Genomic DNA, 17,193 nt, shown 5'->3' with positions numbered 1-17,193 from the left:
CCAACTCAAGCCCTCACTCGTGACATCAGAGCTATGTGGTATTTCCAGTCGCTGAGCCTTTCTGGGGGTACTGAAGCCCAAATTGGTTTTCCTCTTGTTGGCTCCCTCCCATCGACCTGGCACAACTGAGAAAACTGAAAGCAATGTTAAAACAGCAAATTTCTGAAACCAAGAGATTGTGAACATATATCAAAATTTTATTTAACTCCTTAAGGAAGGAAACAGCAGGTTAAAAAAAAAAAAAGTGGTTGCCAATGCTCGAAAAACAGAAATAAGTGTGTGTGTGTGTGTGTGTGTGCAAACAAACATAGAGTTAATGAAAGGAATTCCAAAGACAATTTGCTAGGTAAGATTCAAGGCTAGTTAACTTTCTACAGGGCATTAAAATTCAGTGTTTAGCTACACAACAGCTTATAACACCACAGAATCTACTGGTTTCTAAAGTTAAACTATAACTATATAGGACCATAAAACTGACCCTTCCTTCAATAGCTGTGGATCCACTAGATATATTGTGGTAATGAATTACATTCCCCAGGACACAAAGTTCTACTTCCATTAAGGTTGTGAAGGTGTTTTTCAAGGATTGGTTGACCAGGAAGCAGTCAACCATAACTTTGCCTCTTTTCCAAGTGTGGACTCATTTTCTTTCTCCCCTACATCAGGTAAGAACATCTTATATATTATTGACATTGCTAGCCTGGTCTTGCCTGCCTCAATACCTGTTCTTTTTTATCTTTGTGGGGTTTGTGCTTTTTTCTTTTCTTTTTTTCTTAATTTACTGTTATTTTAGTGAAGTTTGGAAAGGAAGTAGGCAAAATGCTTTAGCACAATTCCCTTTTTGACCACACACTTCTTTCTGTTCTGTCTTCCAGGACTTTCTTGAAACACCTGGCCTGTTGGTTTTTCAGTTTCCTGATGCTGCTGTAGACTTATTACTTTCCCTATTTCATATCTTTTCTGGATTTTGTTGGGAGTTCTCAGCAAGAATGACAGTGTGTATTCATATATTCTGTTTTCCATCTTGATCTAGGCCTTTTCCTGATTATATCAGTGTTTAGTTTCAAATATCAAAGAGCTCCCTCCCCTTGTGGATGGAAGCAAATGGTTCCCATTGTTCAGAAAAACTGCTGTAATGTTGCAAGAATTAGTAGGTATCTTGTCTCCCAACCTCTTCACCCACTTCTTAATCATTCCTCTCCAACCGTGGAAGACAGACTTTTGTTTGCTGGTACTCTGGCCTTTTTTGGCTCAGAAGAGTCACCTTTTCAAGTTTTAAGTGCATTGCCTTGTGGGCGTGAAGCCACTGTTAACATAAACTGCTCAGATGGTCCTTTGGAAAGGCTTCACCTCAGCTTAAGTAGCACTAGGGGGAGCCAGTTGTAAATGTAGAATCCCACATTCCACCCCCAGAAGATGGAGAAGGTACTTTGGAATCTACATTTTATGTCAAACTTGGGGCAGCACCAGCCTCAAATGATTAATGCACCAGATGGGTCATAATGTATTGAATGAAAATAAATCTATTCATTTATATTGACATTAACACAAAACATTTTAGGGGGCATAGAAAGGAAAGTTCTTCATAGAAGAATGCCAACTAACCAATGTAGAAGGAATGATAGAAATAGAAAAATCATTTTATAAACACATTCTAGTAATATTTAGCTCAGACAGGAATCATCTGAACTCATCAATGGAAGATAAAACCATTGCAATGAAAGGGGTTGGGAAAAAGGATAATCAAAAGGTCTGAAAGTGGGGCACCTGGGTGGCTCAGTCATTGAGCATCTGCCTTCAGCTCGGGTCATGATCCCAAGGTCCTGGGATCGAGCCCCGCATCGGGCTCCCTGCTCAGCGGGAAGCCTGCTTTTTCCTCTCCCATTTCCCCTGCTTGTGTTCCCTCTCTCGCTGTGTCTCTATCAAAAAAAAAAAAAAAAAAAAGTCTGAAAGTATTACCCAAAGAATATTTAGTAATTGCAAAGAGGAAAAGGTACCTTTACCATGGAGAGATCTGGTGGTCACCGTCTTGACCAGTGGATTACACTTAGCATCATTACTAATGTGACAGACTGACAGATGTCATGTATGGAGATGGACACAGGTCACTTAATATTTCTACCAAAAATGTGAACCCAGATTTATTTTTTTTTAATTTTATTTTATTTTAGAGAGCGAGATAGACCACGAGTGGGGAGAGGGGCAGATGGGGAGGGAGAGTGGCAGAGGGAGAGGAAGAGGGACAAGCCCTCTTGTGGAGCCCAACACGGGGCTCATTCCCATGACCCTGAATCATGACCTGAGCCAAAACCAAGAGTCGGATGCTTAACTGACTGAGCCACCCAGTCACCCCAAACACAGATTTATTTTTAAGAAAATCAGGTAAAATCAGGGCCCTGTACATTGTGATGTCATAGCAATTTTAAACATGATGGCTTATTTAATGGACACAATCAACACTTTGATTTCAGTTCCCTTCTACCACAGCCTCCCTTATGTTCAGTGACCAGGGAAGACTCGTGCCGTCCCTTAGCATCCTCCATTCTCCCTCTGGAAATGTCACCATCCAGGCTTTGTTAAGTGTGTCCAATGCCAAGGTCATTCTGTGCTAAAGCTGCTGAAATATACCTTGAGGGCACGTTCTTACAGGATGGTCCTAAAGGGACCACTTTAGACTTTCAGCATCTCACCAAGATTTCCTGACATTTAGCCATCCTTACATTTCATAAACTTGCCTGTAGTGTGTAATGCTTTGATTTACAGCTGACTTTTTTAAGCCAGTTTTTTATTGCAATAAAATATACATAACATAAAATTTACCAGTTATAAGTGTGGAGCTCAGTGGCCTTAACTACACTCTCATTGTTGTGCAACCATCACAATAGCCGTCTCCACAATAGTTCTTATCTTCCCCAACTAAAATTCTGTACTTATTCAAGAGTATCTCACTATTTCTCTCTCTCTCCCGACCCTAGCAACCATCGCTCAACCTTCTTTCTGTATGACTGCTTCGGATCCCTCATATAAATAGAATCATACAGTACTTGGTTTTTCGTGGCTGGCTTATTTCACTTGGCATAATGTCCTCAACATCCATCTATGTTGTAACAGGTGTCAGAATTTCCTTACTTTTCAAGGCTAAATAATACTCCCTTGTATGTATAAGGATCTTCATGTTCAGCCCAAAGTGTCGATATCATAGGTTGGAATTAGATTCTGAGATGGAGTTTGGGGTGCAAAGAAGGAGGCAGAAGGGTGCCTGGGTGGCTCAGTCAGTTAAGCATCTGCCTTTGGCTTAGGTCATGACCCCAGGGTCCTAGGATCGAGTCCCACACCAGGCTCCCTGCTTGGCGGGGAGTATGTTTCTCCCACTGTGCGTGCTCTCTCTCTCTCTCTCTAATAAATAAATAAAATCTTAAAAAAAAAAAAAAAAAAGAAGGAGGCAGAAGCCAGACTGGGAGGAAGAAGAAGTCAAACTGCGGTGCAGGCCCGATGAAGCCTCAGCCATTCCGGCAGAGAGCTTCTGAATGAGTACTGCCCAGTTGTGTTGGTTTATGACGTCGGGAGCTTCCCCGGAGGTAATCTGAAACTGGCCCCCAAATGCAGAGGGCAGGAAGAGACCAAAGAAAGAGGCAGGCCACTCCAAGTTGGTAGGTATCAGTTTTAATAAGCAAAGGGAACTTACCAGGTTAGTCTTGAGCTAAGCAAAACAAGTAGAACCCCACACTTGCTCACCAAATCTTAAAAATTGATACAGAGGTCTTAACCGGGTTCAGTCACATATACCATGCACGTATTCTCAACACCATATCACTGTCTAAAGGCTATGTCCTTGGAGCAATCTCTGGGAGCAAGAAAGGCAAGCAGAACCCATATTCTAAGGACAGGGGAAGGAGGGAGGAGCCTTGCCCAGGTCGGGCTCACGGGTCAACTAGTGGTCATGTCTTTTCGATGACCTTTCCCAACAGAGTGTCCCACATTGAACCAAAAAAAGCCAGGCCTGTATCCCCTCCATCTGACCAGTCTCTAGTCTAGGTAGGCTGCCTCAGGAAGGGCATGACCTTGGAAGGGTCAGCTGTCTATGGCTGAGGCAGACCCTGAAGGAGCTGACGGCTGGCTGCTGACCATGCTGTCTGCAGCTGGGCAGCAAGTCCTTCCTTGAAGGGGGATCTGGGCAGCAAACCTCCATGTCTACCACAATTCATCCATCTTATTGGGGTGGTGGTGAGGATTTGATTTATTGCAGGAAATAAGCAAAAAGGATTTTTTTTTTTTCCAGCTTTGGACATTCACAATGGAGTTTTGCTGCAAATCAATAGACTTCAAAGCAAGGCATTGTCCAAAGGGAAATAATTTTCTAAATTCCTGTAGCTTTCATCTGACATATCAAGAGCTACCAGATTGGAGCATTACTTCCATAGTATGCTTTCAAAACCTAGGCCTTGGCCTGAAGGTATTATGGAGAGGAAGGTGAGAGAGGGGCCACAGAGAGAGGATGTGGAATTCATGGGCCCTAGTCTCTCCACTCTAGACTTCAGCCTGGAGAAGGAGACAGTTTGAGAATTCAGCGAGGCCCCAAAAGCAGGAGGAATCACTCCATTCCACATTGGGGTTCTAGGAGAAAGCCATGTAAAAGAGTGATGCTTGAACCTGCTTGAACCTGGTGAAGAGCAATGTGCGGAAGGGCACAAAAGCAGGGATACAGCTTTTACTGGGCTCTGGTGATTCCCATGCTCCCTGGGTGGAGCAGATGGTAGCTAACAGCTGGGGGGGGGGGGGCTTGTCACGGGGCAGCAAGGGCTGCTGGGTAGACTGATTCCTGAGGAGAGGGACAGAGGAGGCAGGACAGGGACTCAGAGGTGTCCAAAGGGCAAGCAAAAGCCAATGAGACACTAAGTTGCCAGACCCAGCTCAAACTGAGAAAGGAAATGGGTTTTATCAGCTATGGATGTCAGCAGGTAGGAGAGAAGTCCACCTCCCCCTGGTCATCCAGATATCTTCTTTGAGAACAGGATGGATATAAAAACTTAAGAATCTGAACATTTATCCCCCCAAAAATTCTTTTAGTCATGCTTCTACTCTACAATAAACAATCTCAAAATACAACGACTTTTTTTAAAGGTTTTATTAATTATTTGACCGAGAGAGAGTACAAGCAGGCGGAGTGGCAGAGGGAGAGGGAGAAGTGGGCTCCCTGCTGAGCAGGGAGCCTGACATGAGACTCGATCCCAGGACCCTGAGATCATGATCTGAGCCAAAGGCAGCCGCTTAACCAACTGAGCCACCCAGGTGCCCCAAAACACAATGACTTTATTTATTTATTTATTTATTTATTTTTTAAAGATTTTATTTATTCATTTGAGACACAGAGATATATATAGAGAGAGAGCATGAGCAGTGGGAGAAGCAGAGGGAGAGGGAGAAGCAGACTCCCCGCTGAGCCAGGAGCCCGACGTGGGGCTCGATCCCAGGACCCTGGGATCATGACCTGAGCCGAAGGCAAACGCTTAACCATCTGAGCCACCCAGGCGCCCCAAAACACAATGACTTTTAACAACAAGCTTAGATTCATAGATTCGAGGTTCAGTTGCAGCTCTACCGGCTTCAATTAGGATCAACTTGATTTGGCTCCAGGCCATGGGTACAATTCAAGTCGGTTCCACAAGTCTCCTTGTTCTGGGACCAGCAGTTACTGTGATGTGCTCTTCTCATGACAGAAGACAGGATTGCAAAAGGCCAAGCCAAGCCATGCTCACATTTAAAGCCTCTTTCTCAGGTCACCTGGATGGTGCAGTTGGTTAAGTGACTCTTGGTTTCCGCTTAGGTCATGATCTCAGGGTCGTGGGATAAAGCCTCACGTCGGGGCTCACACTCAGCACAAAGTCTGCTTAGGATTCTCTCTCGCTCTCCCTTTGCCCCTCTTGCTCACGTGCTCTCTCTCTCTAAAATAAATAAGTAGGGCACCTGGGTGGCTCAGTCAGTTAAGTGTCTGCCTTTGGCTCAGGTCATGATCCCAGGGTCCTGGGATTGAGCCCAATTCGGGCTCCCTGCTCAGCGGAGAGCCTGCTTCTCCCTCTCCTGCTCCCCCTTCTTGTGTTCTCTTGCTCTGTCAAATCAATCAATCAATCAATCTTAAAAAAATAAAATAAAGTCTCTATTCTCATGGGGCGGCTGGGTGGTTTAGTCGGTTAAGGGTCCAACTCTTGGTTTTGGCTCAGGTCATGATTTCAGAGTCGTGAGATTGAGCCCCACCTTGGGCTCCACGCGCAGTGCGGAGTGTGCCTGACATTCTGTCCCTCTCCCTCTATGCCTCTCTCCCAGCTTGCACTCTCTCTCAAATAAATAAAATCTTTAAAGCCTCTTTTCTCATACCCATTAACATTCCATTGGCCAACATAAGTCTCATAGCCAAGACCAAAGTCCATGGGGCAGGAATGAATAATGTATGCCAGGGAGGGAATAAAGGATTGGGAATAATAATCCATTGTACTACAGGAACTAAGCATTACCTAAAAGAACTGTCCAAATAATTATATTAGACTAAGTTTGTTCGATAGGACAAACTTAATTTTTTTCCTGCTAGCCAGTAGATGAGACTTGTCTTGGGTCAAGTTCCCCTAAAAGCAGAGCTTAAGGTGGGGATTCTTGTGTACCTAATTTACTGAGAAAGTGTTCTCGGGAGAAACATGTCAGGAGGTAAGACAAGGCTAAAAAGGGGAAGGAAGAAGATCAGGAATGAAAAATGTGTATCAAGGAGAGAGTGAAGAATGGAACCTCACCTGGAGTCTGGTTTCAGCCTAATTCCACAGGAGAGGGACGCCTGGGTGGCTCAGTCGTTAAGCGTCTGCCTTTGACTCAGGTCACGGTCCCAGGGTCCTGGGATTGAGCCCACATCGGGCTCCCTGCTCAGCGGGAAGCCTGCATCTCCCTCTCCCACTCCCCCTGCTTGTGTTCCCTCTCTCGCTTTGTCTCTGTCAAATAAATAAAATCTTTTTTAAAAAAATTCCACAGGAGAGCTCTGGAGTGAGAATCATACCACAGAGTTATCCCCCTTGAGGCAAGAGCTAGGCTTTTTTTACCCCTCTGTCAGTAAATCCTTGGTTGTCTCCCTCTTCCCTGGGGCGCGTATAACCTCCCAGGCATTTCTTTGTGAGGTCGCAGCTGTAGGCCAAAGGCAATTCTATGAAGAAGGGTGCAGCTATGATCCCAGATCAAAACTCACAGGGGTTTTGGGGTCGGGTGTGCTAGCTAGGTTGAGGGGATCTGGCAGGGACTCCAACATCATCTAATACATGGTTCATGAAAAACCACATGAAAATAAAATTACAATGTTTTCTTTGCATACTCAGAGCAAATACTGCTGTTTCTTTCCATTCTTCCCCTTCCTTTACCAACAATAAAAACAAACAAGATAATCTTGCTGATCCAGAATAAAAATTAAATTTCTCAGACTCCCTTCTAAGTAGGCATGGCCATATAACTAGGTTCTGGACACCACATGAAGGCAAACTGTCATTTGGAAGCTTCCTGAGAAGAAGAAAGCCGGTGTCACTCTTTGCTCCTTCCTCTTTGTCCTTCCCTCCACTCTGCTGGATTGAATGCATATTTGATGGCTGGTACAGGAACAGCCATTAGGCACTGCAAGGTGACCTGGGGAATGAAGCCCAGTAGAGCCACAAGTTAGAAGGGCCCTGATTTCTCAGATTGCCATTACCCACAGCCACCACACCTTCAATATAGGAAGATACAATCTTCTACCCAGGTTAAACTATTGTTTTAGTAGTTTTAAGTTTTACAGGGCTAACTTATTCACAGCATAGTGTAACCCTAATCAGTCTAACATTCGTGCCAAATTGAAAATGGATTTGAGAACCTGTTACACGTATTTTGCCAAAGCGCCCTCCAGCAAGACTGTGCGCATTTACACTCCATTCAGCAGGTATCAGAAAGTTCATTTCTCCATAGTGGCTACATTTTTTTAGGATAAGTTAATTTTATAAGCAAAACTCCATCTCTTATTGTTGTTTTAATTTTCCTTTCCTGGATTTCTGGTCAAGTTGAACGTATTTTCATCTTTTTTTTCTTTTTAGCCATTTGTATTTCTTCCTTTGTAAATTGCCTGTTTGTATCATTTGTCCATTTTCTGTGGGGGAGTTTATATTTTCATAGTGAAGTGTTTGATGAAAACAAAGGTTTATATAATAAATACCTGAGTACCACTCACCTAAATGGACAAATGTTGATATTTTGTCATATTTGAATCAAATCTTCTTTTATTTTTTTTTAATTTTTTTTTTTTAAGATTTTATCCATTTATTTGACAGAGAGAGACACAGCGAGAGAGGGAACACAAGCAGGGGGAGTGTGAGAGGGAGAAGCAGGCCTCCTGTGGAGCAGGGAGCCCAATGTGGGGCTCGATCCCAGGACCCCGGGACCATGACCCGGGCCGAAGGCAGACGCTTAACGACTGAGCCACCCAGGCGCCCCCAAATCTTCTTTTAAAGAGATACAACATTGTAGATGAAGATGTATCCACAAGTTTACCTTCCCCAGTCTCAGAAACAAAAACTATCATGTTTTTGTTTGTTTGTTTTAATATTAGGACTTACTTGTTTACAGTAGGCTCTATACCCAAGGTAGGGCTCGAACTCACGGCCAGGTGATCAAGAGTCGCGTTCTCTCCCGAATGAGCCAGCCAGGCACCCTGCAACTATCATGTTTTTATACTTTTGCTGCAATATACATAGTATCATTTCAGGTATCTTTATTTTAATTTACCTCAGTGGCATTGTGATAATTAATTTTATGTCTCAACTAGACTGGGTCACCAGTTGCCCAGATACTTGTTTACATAATAATTCTAGGTGTGTCTGTGAGAGTGTTTCTAGATAAGATTAACTTTTTTTTTTTAAAGATTTTATTTATTTATTTGACACAGAGAAAGAAACAGCTAGAGAGGGAACACAAGCAGGGGGAGCAGGAGAGGGAGAAGCAGGCTTCCCGCCGAGCAGGGAGCCTGATGCGATGAGGGCCTCGATCCCAGGACCCTGGATCACCGAAAGGACTTAACGACTGAGCCACCCAGGCATCCTGAGATTAACATTTTAATCAGTAGACCAAGTAAAGAAAATTGCCTTCCCCAATGTGGGTGGGCATCATCCAATCCATTGAGAGCCCAAATAGAACAAAAGATGGAGGAAGAATTCACTCCACCTGACTGAATGAGCTAGGACATCAGTCTTCACCTCTGAGACTGGAATTTTTATGCCATCAGCACTCCTGATTCTCAGACCTCAGACTCAGACTAGAACTACACCACTAGGTTTCCTGGGTCTCCAGCTTGCAGACAGCAGATCATGAGACTTCCTAGCCTCCAAAATTGCATGAACCAATTCCTTGTAATAATTCATATGTGTGTGTTTGTGTATACATTTATATATACATATATACATAAGTATACATTTATATGTTGTTTGGTTTCTCTGGAGAATTCTAATACAGGTGTCATATTGCAAATATTTTGTAGCTCATTGAACTCTGTATTTCTGAGACTTATTCATATTCATTTAATTGTATAACAGTGAATGAAAATTCCAAATTTGATTCATATATCACATTTGATCCACTATTGATGGATATTAAATCCCCTGTACCAAATTTTACTATTACGAACAATGTGCCATAAACATCTTTGGACTTAGTTCATGTGTTCCCGTATGAAAGAGTTTCTTAAGGGGCACCTGGCTGGCTCAGTCGTTAGGCATCTGCCTTCAGCTCAGGTCATGGTCCCAAGGTCCTGGGATCAAGCCCCGCATCAGGCTCCCTGCTCGCCGGGAAGCCTGCTTCTCCCTCCCCTGCTCCCCCTGCTTGTGTTCCTGCTCTCGCTGTGTCTCTCTCTGTCAAATAAATAAGTAAAATCTTTAAAAAAAAAAAAGTTTCTTTAGAAGTGGACTTGCTGGCTTATACAGACATGCAAGCATCTTCTACTTTACTAGATATTACTAAATTGCTGTCCAAGCAAATTGATATGGTTATATCAATTTATACTGCCACCAAAAGTGTATGAGAGTTTCCATTTTTCCGTGTTCTGGCAACACTAAATAATGTCAAGCTTTTAAATATTGTCCCCCCGCAAAAAAACTGATTCCAAATTAATGGGTGTGATGGTATCTCATTAGTTTAATTTTCTTTTCCCTCATTCCTAATGATGTTGAGCAAACTTATGTATGTTTATTGAGTTTCTGCATCTTTGATTTGCCAATTCTTTGTGCATTTTTATATTGGGTGGTTTGTCATTTTTAGTGCTTTACAGAATTCTTTGATACAGTCTGTCAGTAATATTTATTGCAAATATCTTCTCCCGGTGTGTGTCTTGCCTTTAAAAGAAAAGTTTTATTGAGAAGTAATTCACATACCATAGAATTCACCCATTTAAAGTGTACAATTCATTGGGTTTTAGTTAGAGTGACAGAGTTGTGCAACCGTCCCCACAATCTAATTTTAGAGCATGTTCATCATCCCTAAAAGAAATCCTGTAGTTATTAGCAGTCACTGTTCATTCTCCCTCTCCTCCCAGCCCCTGGCAACTACTAATCTACCTTCTGTCTCTATAGATTTGCTTACTTTGAAAGTTTCATAAAAATGGAATCATACAGGGGTGCCTGGGTGGCTTATCCAGATAAGTGTCTGACTTTTGATTTCAGCTCAGGTCATGATCTTGGGGTTCTGGGATCCAGCCTTGCGTGGGGCTCCCCACTCAGTGGGGAGTCTGCTTGTCTCTCTCTCCCTCTGCCCCTCCCCTGCCCCGGTCATGCTCGTTCTCTTTCTCTCTCTCTCAAATAAATAAAATGCCCCTTTTGGGGCGCCTGGGTGGCTCAGTCAGTTGGGCATCTGTCTTTGGCTTGGGTCGTGATCCCTGGGTCCTGGGATCGGGCCCTGCCTCGGGCTCCCTGCTCAGCAGGGAGTCTGCTTCTCCCTCTCCCCACTCAGGCTTTCTCTCTCGTTCTCTCAAATAAATAAATAAAATTTAAAAAAATAAATCTTTTTAAAAAATGGAAGCTTACAATGTGCAATGTTTTGCAACTGGCATCTTTCACTTAGCCTAATGCTTTCAAGTTACACCCATGTTATAGCATGGATGGTTACCATGTGTTGAACATATGTTTTAAATTTTGATTTGATCGAATACATCTGTCTTTTCCATAGATTTCTGATTTTTGTCTTGTTAAGAAATCCTTCCCTTTCCCCTGAACTATAAAGATATTCTCTAATAATTTGAAATTTCAGTTTTTCATATTTAAATTATCTGCAGTTTATTTTGTATATTATGCCACATAGAGATTTAATTCTTTTCAAATGGGTAGTCAGTGGTTCAGCGCCGCTTATTGAATAGTCCGCCAATTCCCCCATGCTTTGTCATACCCTGTTTATTATATAGCGAGGCCTCATATATGTTTAGATCTGTTTGCCCCTCCCTGTGCCATTATGATAGCTTTAGAGTAAATCTTAACTACTAATAGCTTTATAACAAATCCAACTAGTTGGTAGGGTGAGTTCCCTCTCCTCGTTCTTCTTTTCCATAACCTACTTTGCTACTAATGACCAGAGAGATCAGTTAAATTCCACTGAACTTAACAAAATCCTGTTAGGATTTTGTTAGAAATTGCATTTAACTCATAGAGTAATTTGGGAAGAGTCAACATTTTCATAAGTATTTGAATAAACATGGGATATATTACCTCTTAATCCATCTGTTTCATTTTGTAGTCCTCGTTTTCTTCTTGCTCAGAGGGAAATCCTGAGATAAGAATTTAAGCACAAGTACCTATTTGGGGAGGTAATACCAGGAAAACCCAGCTGGAGAGTGGGGAAGAGATTCTGGGCAAGGAAAGCAGCCGATGAAGTGCCCATTCTCAAGCAAGTTATCAGTGTGGGCAACTGAAGTTCAATCCTACGGAGGAACCTTCAGAAACACCGTGGAGTGTGTGCCTCCGAGTCATCCTTCCTCAGGAGTGAGAATTCAGGGTATTTATATAAGAACTCCTTTCAGTCATGGCTTGAGGGCTTCCAGTCTGCTGATATGGAAGGTGGGCCAACACGCAGGGAAGTGGTACGTGCCAAGGAGCACCAACAGCGTCTGCTAAACCACCAAAGGGTCTTTTGAAAACTCAGAAAAAAAGCATGTCTCTCCCCTGCCTAAAGTCTTTTACTGTAGAAAAATCCAAAATTGTTGGCCTGGCGTATAGGTTTCTCCACACTGACTACCAGCTCCTTTCCTGCCTCACCCCACCACCTCCTTTTCTAGGAAGTGTTATTTCTAGCCACATTGAAACACTGTCCATCTGTTCCCTCAGAAGCAGCCGGTTTCTGTCAAACCCTCACTTCTTTGCATTCATTGTTTGCTCTGCCTCTAATGCCCTTCCCTTATTCTCTTCCTAGAAAACCCTTCTAGAAAGCAGTGATTAGGAAATGGGCATTGGGGAAAGATAGAGCTAGAATCCAACCTCAGTTCTAATATAGCAAGCATTTGCTTTGCTTAGTGAACACTGCCAGATGACAGGATATGGAGAGGTTGGTCAGTCCTGAGAGTTTGTGAGAGACGATGATGGAACATTGGGGAAAAATAAAAGAGGTTCGGGGACCTGGGTGGCTCAGTTGCTTTGAGCATCTGACCCTTGGTTTTGGCTCAGGTCGTGGTCTCAAGGTTGTGAGCCTGTCGGGCTCCACGCTCAGTGCAGAGTCTGCTTGAGATTCTCTCTCCCTCTCTCTCTGGCCCTCTCCCCCACCCTGTGCTCGCTCGCGCTCTCCCTCTCTCTTTCAAATAAATAAATAAAATCTTTAAAAAAATGAAATAAAAAAGGTTCAATGAGAGCTGAGGAGATTTGCTATCTGAGCTGTGATGTTTTTCTTCATTGTTTCTGCATGGAAATTGTGAAAAAAAATTTAAATTATTTGTCCAGGGAAAAACCTGTTCTGATACTTATTTGGGCAAGTCACTTAACCTTTCTGAAGCTCGGTTTCCTTATTGTGTATAGGAAATATCCCTAATTCTTACCTTTTAAAACTATAGTGAGATATATGAGTTACCTATTGCTGCATTACAAATTATCCCCAACTGCAGTGACTTGTAACAACAACCAAAAAAACCATTTATTACCTGAAGCAGTTTTTGTGGGTCAGAAATTCAGGAGCAGCTTAGTAGATTGTTTCTACCACCGGGTCTCTCGGAGGCTGCAGTCAGAATGTCAGCTGAGGCTACAGTCATCTGAAGGTTTCACAGCCCAAAAGATGTGCTTCCAAGATGACACAGTCACATGACTGGCAGGTTGGGGCTGGGTTTTGACAGGAGGCCTCAGTTTCTCACCATGTAGGTCTCTTAATAAATAACTTCTTTTTTTTTTAAAGATTTTATTTATTTATTTGACAGAGAGACACAGTGAGAGAGGGAACACAAGCAGGGGGAGTGGGAGAGGGAGAAGCAGGCTACCCACTGAGCAAGGAGCCCGATGCAGGGCTCCATCCCAGGACCCCGGGATCATGATCTGAGCCGAAGGCAGACGCTTAACAACTGAGCCACGCAGGCGCCCCTTAACAGAGCTTCTTGAGTGTCCTCACAGAACAGCAGCTGCCTCTCTCTAGAACAGGTGCATATATCCTTAATGACCAAGCTTTGGAAGTCACACAGTGTGGCTTCTGCCATACTCTATTGCTCACAGGCCAGAAATGACTCAGTGTTGGAGAAGACTACATTCAAAGGTATGAATAAAGGAGCTAAGGATCATTGGAGGCCATCTTGGAGGTTGACTACCACAAAGGTTTTCATGAAAGGTGCTTAAAACCCTGTGTTTTCAAATAATAGCTATTATCACTCATCCTCTGGACCCCTGCACAGATGTCACTTCTGAGAAGTCTTCCAGAAGTCTTCCACCATAGGCAGTTATGAAATAGCCTTGCTAAAAAAAATTCAAAATTTAATCCGTTCAAACTTTTATTACTTTGCATCTTCAGGCTTATGATTTGAGGCACTGAAGGGAAGGGGAATCATTATCCAGGTAAGGTCTCTTGGATGGTTGAGGCCTTCCTACCTCACCCTGTTCCCATACTCCCAGACACCATAGCCAGCCACATTCACCTCTTAAATAAATGAAAAAAAAATTACACTTCATGAAGATTAAAATATTCTGCTCCGCAAAAGACACCCTTAAGAAAATGAAAATGCAACCCCGAACTGGGAGAAAACGCTCCCAATGCATCCTAACCACTAGACCACCAGGAGTGTGTTTTCCCGATGCATATATCCAAGAAATGATACATATCCAAAATACATACAGAATTCCTTTAACCCAGCAATAAAATACAAACAACCCAATTTTTAAAAGTGGGCAAAATACTTGAAAGGCCCTTCACAACTAAAAATAATCAGCTAGTAAATAAGAACGTGAAAAGGTGCCCAACATCATTAATTATTAGGGAAAAATGCAAATTAAAACTGCAGTGGGAACCACTGCATACCCAGGACAATGGCTAAAATTAAAGATTGACACTGCTAAGTGTTGGTGAGGGTATGGAGAAACTGCAATTCTCACACTGCTGGTGGGAGTGTGTAAGGGCACAAACGCTTTGGAAAACTCTTTGATGGTTTTTTATTTTTTAAAAGATTTTATTTATTTATTTGTCAGAGAGAGAGAGAGCACAAACAGGGGGAGCAGCAGGGAGAGGGAGAAGCAGGCTCCCCGCTGAGCAGGGAGCCCAATGTGGGGCTCAATCCCAAGACCCTGGGATCATGACCCGAGACATTTAACCGCCTGAGCCACCCAGGCGTCCCGATGGGTTTTTTATAAAGATATATAAATATAGGGTCCGGGGATCAGTCCCGCATCGGGCTCCCGGCTCAGTGGGGAGCCTGCTTCTCCCTCTGCCTGCCGCTCCCCCTGCCTGTGCACACGCTCTCTCTCTCTCTCTGACAAATAAAAAAAAAGATAAATAAATATACACGTACCATGTGATGCAGCAATTCCACTCCCAAGTATTTACCCAAGCAAAATTAAAACATATAGTCACACAAAGATTTAACATGAATGTTTATAGGAGTTTATATGTAATTTCCCCAAACTGGAAACAACTCAAATGTCTATCAACTAGTAAATGGATAAATTGTTATGTCCAAACTATGGAATACTACTCATCAGTAAAAGGGAATAATCCACTGATACATATAACAAGGTGAATCAATCTCTAATCGTGATACTGATTCTGTTTCATATAAATTTCAAAAGAAGACAATACTAATCTATGGCTATTAGGATCTAATCAGTGGTTGTCTGGGGCCAGGGTGCAGGATTTGACTGCAAAGGGCCCCAGGGAACTTTCTACGGTCATGGAAATGTTCCATATCCTGACTGGGAAGCAATGATTCTACAACTGTATACATTCATCAAAACTCACTGAACTGTACATTTTATTGCCCATTTTATTCTAGGGAAATTGTACCTCCATAAAAAAAGACTACTGGGGATAAGCCTTTCAAACGACCCTCATAAAATGGATTACATACAGTACCTCAGATCATCCATGAGGAGGGTTGCCGGATTTAGCAATTAAAAAAAACAGGGGGCCCTCTTAAATTTAAATTATAGCAAATTGTTTATGCCTATGTACATTGATATAAAAGAAAACTATTGCATGGGATATATACTAAAAGGTACTTGTTATTTAAAGGAAATAAATTGCAAGTAACTAAGTTATATACTTCTTTTAATTATATTTTTCTGACCTTTTGGTTCTTTTTAATAGTTCCTTGTTTTGTAGAATTTGCGTATGAAATTCCTTGCAGATACAATCTATATTCATTTTCTTTGTATCACAGCTTCTACAATGGTCACATATAACTTTTTTAGTTCTTTTGTCTATTGACCATTCATTATTGAGAAAACATGCTCAACATTAGCATTATGAGCCCGTATACTGAACATGTACTAAGATAAAGTTAACCACCTTGAAAACTGCTCTTCAAACCTGGTTTGTTGAAGCAGATACCATCTGTCATGGCATGACTTGCTTTTCCGTCCTTCAGTATTATGTTGCATCTCTTAGTCATTAAATTTTTTTAAAAGATTTATTTATTGTTTATTTATTTCGAGGAGGGGGGCAGAGGGGGAGAGAGTCTTAAGCAGACTTCGTGCTGAGCATGGAGCCAGATGCGGGGCTCAATCTCACAATCCTGAGATCACGACCTGAGCCGAAACCAAGAGTCGAACACTTAACCAACTGCACCACCCAGGCACCCCAGTCAGTAACTTTAAAAACATGTCCACTGACATTTCTCTGGGGCGCCTGGGTGGCTCAGTCGTTAAGCGTCTGCCTTCGGCTCAGGTCATGATCCCAGGGTCCTGGGATCGAGCCCCGCATCGGGCTCCCTGCTCGGCGGGAAGCCTGCTTCTCCCTCTCCCTCTGCTTGTGTTCTCTCTCTCGCTGTGTCTCTGTCAAATAAATAAATAAAATCTTAAAAATAAAAACATTGTCCACTGACAAAAAACAACATTGTCATTAATTTTTATTCCTTTTTCTTCAATACTACACTTGATGATTCCCCTTGTTCCTAGGCTGTCAGATATGAGTATTTAGCAATATCCCTATAAAAGAATCAAATTCCTCATGAGATGAAATCCATTTCGAAAGGCAGTCATGACAAATGCTGTAAGAATTATCCACTCCAAGTCAGAATTTCTCTTCCTTTTCATAAGTAATGTCCCTTTTAAGCACAGCCTTGATACTTAAAGGGATAAATTTTCCGTCATCAATCATTCCCTTAATAAATTCAACAAGTAGTTCCCTTAAGCAGTGGGGTGTTGCAATAACACTTTTCTTTCATTTGCATAATTCTGTTCCTAAGGAGATATTGTAAACTATGAACAAGAAATAAATTGGTTTCCCTTAATGGATTATTTCTAAAGTCAATAAGAATTTTGGGGGCTTTTTTTTAAAGAATTAAAGTAAGATTCCAGTGCTTCAAACAAACTGAGGGTTCTTTCAACTCCATTTGTTAAAGAGAGCCAACGAGAGAAATGAAGAACATTCAGTGCCAGCAAAATCACAAAAATCCCTTAATTGTTCAGTTTGAACTGTATAAATGCTGGCAGAAGAGAACAATTTCATGACAATTACATCAAAGCAGTGGAAGGACATGAGCTGCCC

The sequence above is a fragment of the Phoca vitulina genome, unplaced genomic scaffold (genome assembly GCF_004348235.1).
Source record: "Phoca vitulina isolate PV1807 unplaced genomic scaffold, GSC_HSeal_1.0 scaffold22, whole genome shotgun sequence".
NCBI lineage: Eukaryota > Metazoa > Chordata > Mammalia > Carnivora > Phocidae > Phoca > Phoca vitulina.
The sequence above is the reverse complement of the archived record's forward strand: the minus strand, read 5'-3'. Positions refer to the sequence as shown.